We start from the raw sequence: 11536 nt of genomic DNA on the forward strand, positions 1-11536 counted from the left end.
CATGTATGTATTTTGATCTGGAAACATAGTTATAAATAAAATTTGCATGAAAACTTGTGATGAGATTTTCTGAAATAAGTATTTTTATTTAAAACATTTACGCAAGAACCCATGGAATACAAGATATGGGTTTTCATGGATTACGGACGATTCTCAATAATCATAAAGAAATATTAAGAACTAAATGATGGAATTATAACAATTCATACATAATATAATCATGAACATGGACTGTGGTTATCGAGTATGTATGGTGTAGAATAGAAACCCTAGTTTTGTAAAGTTTCATACTTTATGGATTATGAGGCGTGGGAAGAACAATGATGTTCCCACACATAGATAGTAACTCTACACGTAATGCTCCAAAATCTTGAATTAAAGACTTGAATTTTTGGAGAAGATTTCCTAAATCTTGATTCTTTGAACCTTGAGAGATGGGTTTCTTGAAAACCTAGTTTATGAACAATGATTTCTTGCTTAGATTATTAGATATATATATATGTTAGAATTGAGTTGGAAGGGTTTGGATTGACTTACCTTGATGTTTTGGATTGTTGCTAGGGCTTGGAATTGTGAATAATGAAATAGAAGAACTCGAGACTTGGATTTATACAAAAATGAGGGCGGAGGTTATATGGACATATTATACGGTCCGTATAAAGTTATACGGTCCGTATAATATGACCATATTTTATCATGGTGGAACAGAACATCGGTTTGGAGCGTCCTGAAGTACGGACGAGTTATACGGTCCGTATAAAATTATAGACCGTATAACCGGTTGTATAACATGATCGGTGAACGGACACTAAGACTGCTCTTCAAAAAACGGCCATAACTCTTTGTACAGATGTCCGTTTGACCCCCATAATATACCGTTGAAAAGGTATTTCAAAGGGCTACAACTTTCATTCAGGAATTTTTCCCAAATTCCTAATAAATAAAGGGGTTATGGTCATTGGAAGTAAGACCTTCTATAAACTCACTTGCAAACATGCCCCGTAGTGGGCTTCCAACTTTGCTTTGCCCAAAGACATTTCTTATGACTTGATTAGTTTTCAAAACACTTCCTATAACCCTCATATTGGTTTCATTATGTTATCATCTTATGAGTCAAACCTTTGCCTTAAGCTACGAGGTGTTACATTTGTTTTATATAAGTTGTCGTAAAATTATGTACTTCAATATAATTGTATGTTAGAAATATAACAAATTGGTATACTTAGAGGTTTAAATTTAGATTGAAAACAAATTTTCTTATAAAAATAATTAGAAAAAAAATGAAGGGGGTCGGCTCGCTTGTTATTTATCGCTTCCTTAGTACGGTTGGCCGGCCATTTTAAGGCCCCAAGCAAGGGTCCGGCCCGCCCCAGCCATCAAATTCTTGGCCCACGAGGCTTAGGGTCGGGTTGGGCTTGGCCGGCCCGTTTTTTGACAAACTACTACTCGTACTATCGAAAGGGCCAAATATACCCCTCGTTATACTTTGGGTCCAAAGATACCCCAACTGTTATACTATTGGCTCAAATATACCCCTCTTCTATTAAAGTTGTCCAAGGTGGACATTCAATCCTATGTGGCGCTAATATTTGATAAGGTGGATGCCACGTGGCATGCCACCTCAACACCCTAACCCATTTTACCCCTCCCCTCTATTTATTCTTCCTTCCTCTCCACCACCATTACCGCCCCTAAAGTTCCCTTCCCCTTTCAACAAGCAACGGCTACATCACATTGTAAAGATTCCATGACTTTCCTTCACTTTGATTACAAGAGCCGTATTTAGTCATCCACATACTAGTGCCGAAAGATTCGGACAACTTTGCTTCATTTTGTTTACAAGAAGCACCAAATTTAGTCATCCACATACTAGTCAGCGAAACCAATTTTTTCTTTTAATCTAGTAGTCAATAAATAGTTATAGAAGAACCACTGATGGAAAATTACAAACAAACTAAATGAAAGCATAAAAAGTTTATCTCGACTTAGATAAGATTAATACTTTTTCAGGAGGATTTCGCATCCCAAAACGCTTTTCATAGTTGAAGAATACTTTTCTTCCGTAAGCATCTGCAAATACAAGTTAACCTGAATAATATTCAATATTTCACTCAAACCCACCACTGAAATTATTGTTAAAAGGGTAAAAACAATGAAGTTAAGAAGAAATTACCTCCAAAGAGATATTTTAAGGGCGGTAATGGTGGTAATGGTAGTGGAGGGGAATGAAATTTTAGTGGTGGTAGAACGAACAAATAGAGGTGAGGGATAAAATAGGTTAGGCGTGTTGAGGTGGCATACCACATGGCATCCACCTCATCAAATGTCAATGTCACGTAAGATTGAATGTCCATCTTGGATAATTTTAATGGAAGAGGGGTATATTTGAACCAATAGTATAATGGCAGGGGTATATTTGGACCCAAAGTGTAACGAGGGGTATATTTGACCCTTTTCCAATAGTACAGGGGTATTTTTGACCCTTTTCCGGTTTCAAAATGACTCTACCACTCTTCATTATCATTTATTAGTGCAATACTTTATTGCCTCACATCCTCGTTCTTCACTTTGTAGGTAACAGTGCCCATACTATGACTCTTCATTACTCTCAATTATTTACTATAATTATTTATTGCCTTTACCTAGGCTTTTAAATACAATCAATGAGAATAATGATGCAAAAAATGTATGTGTGTGTTTATGTATGTATATATATATATATATATATATATATATATATATATATAGATCCTTAAAATTGAATTTAATTGAATTGAATGAGTAGAATGAGGGGAAGGTTCATTGCTTTTACTCATAATAAATTTCATACAAAGTAATCACAATAATTATAGGGGAAGTGATGGCAAAAATAATGACATTAAATGGTGAGTGAGTCTTTATTATGAGTAAGTGATGAAACCTTTAATATTTTATTTTATTTAGTAAAATAGAGAAATGAAGAGGAAAATGTCAAAAAATTGAGAAAAAAGATAAATGTCAATGGAGGTCATAGAAAGGTGCCACATAGGATTGTCTATGCCTAGCTTTATATTATATACTGTTATATCCCGTATTTTGTACGTTGGGACATTCCGAGCTAATCGCGATAAGTTAAGGACAAGACAATTTTGAGAATGCGAGGGTGAGACTTGTAACCTCCGGTTTTGTTTTTATGCACAAGTTGCTTATAATTTTATTGGATGGAAATATTGAGGAAAATTAGGGGCTAAAAGTTGGAAAAAAAAATATTTCATGAAAATGACCAAGTGGCAAGTGTGGTCGTATGGCACCCACATGGCTTGGCAAAATTTGATTGAGCCAAGCCATGAGGGGGGGCATATGTCCACCTTGTATGGGCTATGTATATATCTATATATTGATAAGTGATGACCAAGCAAGATAATTATTCATCATTTTCAACTTGAGAACCTTGGAGAAACTTGGAGAGAGTTTCAGCCATGGCTAGCCGAAATTGAGGGTGTGAGAATTGATCAAAAAAAATAATAATTTTCTTCTAGCTTTTCTACCAATTGGAAGGTCCTCTATAACGTGGAGTGGTTATTGGAGCAAGCAAAGCATTCATTTTTGCAATTTACAAACCCTAGCCAAGTTGAGAAGTTGAGTGGAAAATGTAAGGTTTAATCTCCTCTTTCATGTATTATGGATGGTTGTGCGTGTTGTTGGGTGTAGAAATGGATGAAATTCATGAAATTATGTGTGTTGGTGTTGTAGCCGTGAGTGGGCTGTTTTGTGTAGTAGGAATGAATTAAATTTACTTAGTATTCTTGGTTGTTGTTATTGTAGATTCTATGATGAAAATGAAGGTTTGATGGTTCAAATTGAAGTTGTAATCGTTGTGGGCTGTTTTAGAAGCTAATGTGATTTTAATATAGTTTCTTGAATTTATGAGAATGATGTTGTTAACGTGCGGATTATTGGTATAGTTCATGAATTTGGAAGAAAGAAATGTGTTGTTGTTGTTCTTATTGAATTTGGAAGGTTTCGGGTGGTGTTGAATGTTGGTTGGGCTGTTTTGAATATTATGCGGATTGTTTGAAGTGTTCTTGAGTCTTGTTTGAATGTTCTCGGGATGGTATTTGAACGGGTGATCATTGGTGTTGGCTTGATTGTATGTGGTTGAATTGAATGTAAATGAAATGCCGTCGAATTATATAGAAAGGAATTACTAACGTTAGAATATGTATTGAATTACTTATTAACGTTGTTAGTATGGTTGTTGGTATTGTTGTTGATAATTTGGCCGAGTTGAATCCTCGGGTTTGTTGAATTTATAGGGGAATTCTTTGCCCGAATTTAAAGTAAATGAAGTGCTAGCTTAAGATTGGATTCCTAAGTACCTATAGCTAATGTTTGGTGCCTAATGACGTTGTTGTAGATCTTGAGAAGCCGAGACTTAAGTTCGGATTAGCTTAGGAAGTGGACGAGGTATGTAAAGCTTACCTTTCTTTCTTTTGGCATGTCTTAGACGTAAGTATGATACGATACGAGCCTTGGGGTAACTCTATTCTTACGATCTGAGCATGTCTACGATTCTTATTCACTTATTGATATTCGCATTCTCAAAATAGTCGAGCTATTTCCCTTGAGTCTTTTGTATGTTTGGATAGTAAATGATGCATAAAGAAATCCTGTTCCAAAAGTGTTCTATAATGTATGATGTCCCTAACTTTCATATATGGTCTCGGATTGCTATGATATGTTCGTAGAGGATTCTCTAATGAATAATGCCCGTAACTTTCATAGGCGGGCTCGGATTGGCTGGATACATGTTTATGAACCCTGAGACGTTATGTGACAGATTTCGTAATGATATTTCAAGAGTCCTGAGTGTGACTATTATTCGGATACTCGAGCGTTGATTTGTCTACTTACCTATCGAGTCCTAAAAGATGATTTATGTGCATATGGTTGCTCACTATTGTGCTCGTGCATACTGTTACTATATCTTTCACCGAGTCCCGGGCCGGGTATGTATTCGTGCACAGTTTCACTGCATTGTTCATCGAGTCCCTCAACTGTAGGCGATGCACGGTATATATATATATGATGACATGATGATATGATGACATGATGATATGATGATATGGGGATGGTGGCCAGGATGGCATATGATGATTCTATTCACCGAGTCCCTCACTAGAGGGCCGAGTACGGTATATATATGATTCTATTCACCGAGTCCCTCACTAGAGGGCCGGGTACGGTATATATATGATCATTTCACCGAGTCCCTCATGTCACACCCTTAATCCGATAGGGTGTGATGGGCACCCGACCCTTACTTAGGGCCGAGCGAACCCTCTGACTATCATAATACTCGTAGGCATAATGGGCCCAACTGCATCATAAATGCATAATGCAAATTTTCGAAAAACGAACATACTTTATATCTTTTTCAAATCAAACAAAACTTGCAACCGTACAAAATCTGTAATATCATGTATAACACTACAACGGCTTATGGAGCGCTTACAGACCGACATACTATACATATGACACTGTCTGCAAAGTCTCTAACATAATCAGATACCATAACACATATATATATAGACTCGGCCGCACTCCGAGAAAGTGGAGCTCGCTAATCCCCGCCGGAACATCTTCGGCTAATATCTTCGACTTACACTCGGGTGTACACGCGGCACGAAACGCACCGAAGAAAGGGGTCCGATCGGGAATATGTACTGAGTATGCAAAGCGGGAAATCCATTAACAGAATCATAACCGGAACGAAAAACCACAGAAAACAAGTATAGGAATCGGAGAGTCATAATTTGCCTATGTAACACTTATCACGTATATACATATGCCGGTGAGCAAAACATATCATAATCATGTCAATTCGGAAATCATATGCGAAGTACAGAAAACAGATTTAGTAGTCAGAATGTCAGAAGGCTTAGCGTATTTGTTATTATTTTTTTTTGTCTCATATATATAGAAAATAGATCATATCATAATAGCTGACATTGACCGATGTGGGATTCGCCTAAACCAATGCGGGATTCGCCTAAACCAATGTGGGATTCGCCTAAACCATGCGGAATTTTGCCTCGCCACCGGGTTTGCCCCACCATGGGTTTGCCCCACCACCGCTCCGAATAAACGATCGTATTTCGAATAATATATATATATATATATATATATGTCATATCATCGATTAAACGAATCATCATATTACCGAATCATCGGAATCGTATTTATCAAATTGTCGCATCATCACATTATCAAATCATCATGTCATCGCATCATCGATTATCATATCATACACCCTATGCGGCCGTAATAGACCCTATGGACGAACGTGGTCGCCCTCTCCCGCCTTGGGCGCCACAACTCATCATACTTCGGAAGTTTTTATATCTCCCCGCATCTCCGTCACACAACATATCATATAACCACGGTATCTACCGAAAAGGGGCTCGGCGTGCCGACACATCATAACGCCATAATATTAGTCGCTCATCATACTTCGAAGCTCATCATACTTCGCATTGTGCGCACGATAGTAACCGGCCCGGACTCGGCGAAGGAAGTAACAAAAATGTGCACGAACAGCGTAATCGTGGGATCTATATGCCATTCAAAACATTCGTACGTATTCCATAGAATAATCAAACGAATTATCATTTACAAGCCAAAGCAATAGTCGTATCAAGTTCCTTCCGAACGTTACTCGGAAACATATCAAATAAAACTTTATCCATCATAGTTACGTGTCAAAATCATATGCATACGGATTCTCATTTCATAAATTCACACGTACTTAACGTAGAATAATCGACAAATTGTCATTTACTAGCGATGGATTGACCAAATCAAATCTCTTCCGATATTATCCCGGACTTATCAAATAGAACTTTAGGCATCATAATCACGTATCGTAATCATATATATACGAATTCTTATTTCGTACTTAACGGATAAATAAGTAATCACACGTGGGGGGGTCTGGACGTTAACTTTATTAGGTTCTTTTAACAAGCCATCGAACTACACACACAGAATGTCTTGCGGGCCCACGGACAAGTATCAACCGATCCGAGCCCGCCTTTGGAGGTTTAAGGTCATTACATGTTACAAAACTTCCTACGAAGGTTTCAGGGCCATCCGGTTTCATCTACGAAAGTTATGGACATTCGTAGTTACAGACTCTTTTACAAACAAAGTCTTTCTATACACATTCATATTTTGTCCTACAAAAGCGTAAGGACCACAATTTAACTACATTACGAATACGGACATCAAGAAGCAAATAAAGATCATGAACATGCTCGGATCGGAGGAGTAGAATTACCTCGGGGATCATATCATAGCCTAATTACGCTAAGACATGCCAAAGAAAGAGAGGTGAGCTTTACATACCTTGGCCGCCCTCTAAACTAATCCAAACTTGCGTCCCGGCTTCTCACGATCCACAATAATGTCATTAGACATCCGATATTTGCCATAAGCATTGAAGGACCCCATTCCAACCACCACTTTGTCTAAGGAAATTTGGGCAGCATCTCCCCTATAAATCCAACAACCCCTAGAATTTGACTCGGCCAAATCTTCAATAACAATACCAACAATCATGCTACCAACATTAAGAATCAATTCCAAACGCGTTGCAACATTAACAATCCCTTTCTACATAAGTCGACAATATTCCATTTATTCAATTGAACCATCTGCAATCAAGCCAACATAATTTATTATACGTTTAAGTATTTATCCGAGACCATTCAAACATGATTTAAGGACATTTCAAGCAATTCGCACAATATTCCAAAACAGCTCGTCCAACACACCATGCACCCGAAACCTCCCAACTCTATTAGAAACATTCATAACACATTTTCTTCTTCCAAATTCATAAACTACGCCAACAATCCCATACATCAATAACATTATTTTTCACAAATTCAAGAAACTACATTAAGATCACATTAACTCTCAAATCAGCCCACACAATTACGACTTCCATTTGAGTCATCAAACCTTCATTTCACACCATAATATCCACAACACAACAATCCAACATACTAAATAAAATTAATTCTTCACTTCTACATAACATCTCACTCCCACGGCCACACTACACTACACGGCTACAACTTCAACATCACACTTTCATTTATTTCATTCATTTCTACATATCACAACATGCACAAATCATCTATGAGACATGAAAAATAAGATTGAACCATACCTTCTTCCACTTATCTTCACCTTACGGCTAGGATTGCTTCTTGCAAAACAAATGGTTTCTTGTTCCAACAACCACTCCACGTCGACGAGGACCCTCCAATTAGTAGAAGACTAGAAGGAGAATAATTTTCCATGATCAAATTAGAGGGGCAAGTTCCGGCCAGCCCCTCCCTTTGGCCGAACTCCCCTTTTTTTTCTCCCTCTCTCTCTCTTGAAATTTCTAGAGCACAAAATGATGAAGTGTGTCTTATTTTTCATCACTTATATACATATATATGTACTAGTAGTGGCACATGGCCATGCACATGGCCGGCCACCCCTTTGCTTTCTTTTCTTTTCTTTTTCTTTTCTCCACTTTTCTTCAAATTTCTAGAAATTTCTTTAAATCATGAAGGATGAATAATTTGACTTGGTCATCCATAATATATATATATATATGTTTGGCCCTTACAAATGTAGAATGAGCACATGCACCCCTCATAATTTTGAGCTAATTAAATTTGGCCAACCAAGAGTGGGGCCTACTCCAACATGTCATGAACTAAAATTTCCAAATTCCAAGTTCGCCCTTACATTCCATGCCAATAATAATATTCATAAGTGGCTTGCGTATTAAAACAAAACCGGAAAATGGCCTTGCCCTTAACTTGTCGCAACTAACACGGAATATCCCAACGTACAAAATGCGAGATATAACACCTCACTAGAGGGCCGGGACACGTTATATGTACATGTATATGTATATGATGATCTTATTTACCGAGTCCCTCACTAGAGGGCCGAGACACGTTATATATGCATATGTACAAGATGACTATTCACTTATGTTTCTAAGTCCCATAATGAACTGGATATGATATGGACATGCATGATTTATGTTTCAAAGGAAAGCCTTGTGATTTTCGGGTTACTGTACTAATTTTCTATACTCCTTACTTCAGTACGATTCTATTCTCGTATTCCATTTACATGCTCGGTGTATTCCGTCCGACCCCTTTCTTCGGGGTCGTTTCGTGCCGCAGTACACGCTCGTTCGTGATCCGTCAGCCTAGGATATCTATTCTGCTATATTGGAGTGCTCCCTTGCTTCGGAGCCTACATTTTGGTACAGACTCTTCCATTGTATATGTATACGTCTATTCAGTGGTACGGCGGGGCCCTGTCCCGTCATATGATACTGATGTCACTCTTAGAGGTCTGTAGACATATGTGTGGGTTGTGGGTAGTTACTGTTCAGTTGTGTTTTGGACATTCGCAGGCTTATGCACGATATGTACATATATATACAGCGCCGTGTCTTTCTGTATGTATAAGTTCTTATTATGCTTGCTGTGTACTGACTATAGTTAGTAGGTGCGTACGAGTGCCCAGCTCGGGCACTAGTCACGGCCTACGGGGTTGGGTCGTGACGTATACTAGTCAACTCGTCCGCGCTTCGCGCGGTTATACAAATATTAAAATAGTTAAATATTAATATTGTTACTTTTTAAGAAATCAATTTTTTTACATGTCTTTTGTGATTCTATCATCTTTCATGATTCTTTATAACATTATGTTAAAAACGTTTCAGGTTAAATATAAAACGACTTAATTAAATCAGTTTATGTGAACTTAGACACAAAGAATAGAAAAAAATCATGATGTAAAAATCCGAGGAGGAATTTACAGTACTGAGATATGTCCCTTTTTTTCTTCTTAGTATAAATTGTTAATAGTACTTATATTTGATAAGGTTGACATTCTCTCATTCCTATCAAATAAAAATAAAAGAAAAATATTATAAAAAGGAATGGAAACAAAAAAAAGAGTTGGAAAAAATGAAATGGGATATAAGAAAAAATATCAATTAAACATACACATATATCCATGTTTAATTTCTAGTTATATATATATTGTTACATCTCGAAAATTCCGGATGTGTTGCCTTGTGGATAGGCTAATGTGAGCTTAAGGTGATTATGAAATCCTTATGAGATTAAGGGAAGTATTAGATAGCTTAAGGTGAATACCATAGGATTTTGAAGTCATACGGATATGTGAAATGTAAGTCGTGTTCGGAAGGTTTCCGCTATGTTTGAGCTAATATTTATTTAGAAATATCTTGAAGGGATGCTATAGGGCCTATTGTATGGTTAATGAAGTGTTATATAAGTACCAAGAAGGTTCCACAACGATTGGAAATCAAACGAGTCGACGAGAATGGAATTCGGAAAATTTCCAGTTGTACGGCTATTTGTACGGACCGTAAAAATTATACGGTCCGTATAATGGTTCGTAGGTTTTGTCCAGAGAGGAGTGATCCCTGGTGGTATTATAGGTCCAATTATACGGACCGTATAATAGGCCGTATAATCGGGTCGGGTTAGATTTTTATTTTATAAGGATGGACGACCCTTGCTCATTTTTCATTTCCCACATTTCTTCCAAACTCTCTAAAGCTCCAAAACCCTTCTCCAAACATATTTTACTCAAACCCAAGATATTACAAAGATCATATAGCAAGAATCAAAGTGTTCATGTGTTAGAAGGCTTCCTAGGGTTGGTGGATTTCAAGAAATACTTGGGCATTCTAGCTAGGGTTTTTGCACAAGTTGATAGCTGCTCCAAAGCTTGTTCCTATGGGATAAAAAGGTTAGTTTCCATGCTTATTTCATATTATTGAGAATGCTTGGTTGTAGCAAAACTTGGGTAGAAGAAAGAAGTAGAGAATGTAGTCTAAATGTAGTTTTTATGATGGTTGTGAGTAGTAAGTTAACTTGAGTAATGATTCTTAGTATGATATGGATATAATCTTGTTATGGAAGGTAATAATGGTGATGAGGAAGCGTTGTATGAAAATGTGCAAAAGTTGGTATGAAGTTGCTAGTATGAGTTGGATATGAGAATGAATATTGAAGGCTTAATGTAATGTGATTACTTGATTGTGATATTGTGGATGTTTGGGAGTTGTATTGTAGTATAGTGGAAGTCGATGGAATAGGGGAAATGCTGCCCAATTGTCGTTAAATCATGAATTATTTTATTTTAGGTTTAAAAGTATCATTAAGGCTTAACTATGGTACGAATCCTTCTAAATGTAGATTAATCAAGCTTCGAAGGTGAACGTTAAATAGCTAAGAAGGCAAAGAGGTATGTAAGGCTAACCCTTCTTTCAGTAAGGCATGGTTCCTTGCTATATACCCTTTCATGAGTTCCATAATGTCTTCCAAATGATTCTATCTCTAAAGTTACTAAAGCTCATGATCCTCGATACTTTCATGATTCCATTGCATCCCTCATATGACAGTTGATCCTCCAAGGATATACGTAACGAAGGCGATGA

The sequence above is a fragment of the Lycium ferocissimum genome, chromosome 3 (genome assembly GCF_029784015.1).
Source record: "Lycium ferocissimum isolate CSIRO_LF1 chromosome 3, AGI_CSIRO_Lferr_CH_V1, whole genome shotgun sequence".
NCBI classification, from domain to species: Eukaryota; Viridiplantae; Streptophyta; class Magnoliopsida; order Solanales; family Solanaceae; genus Lycium; species Lycium ferocissimum.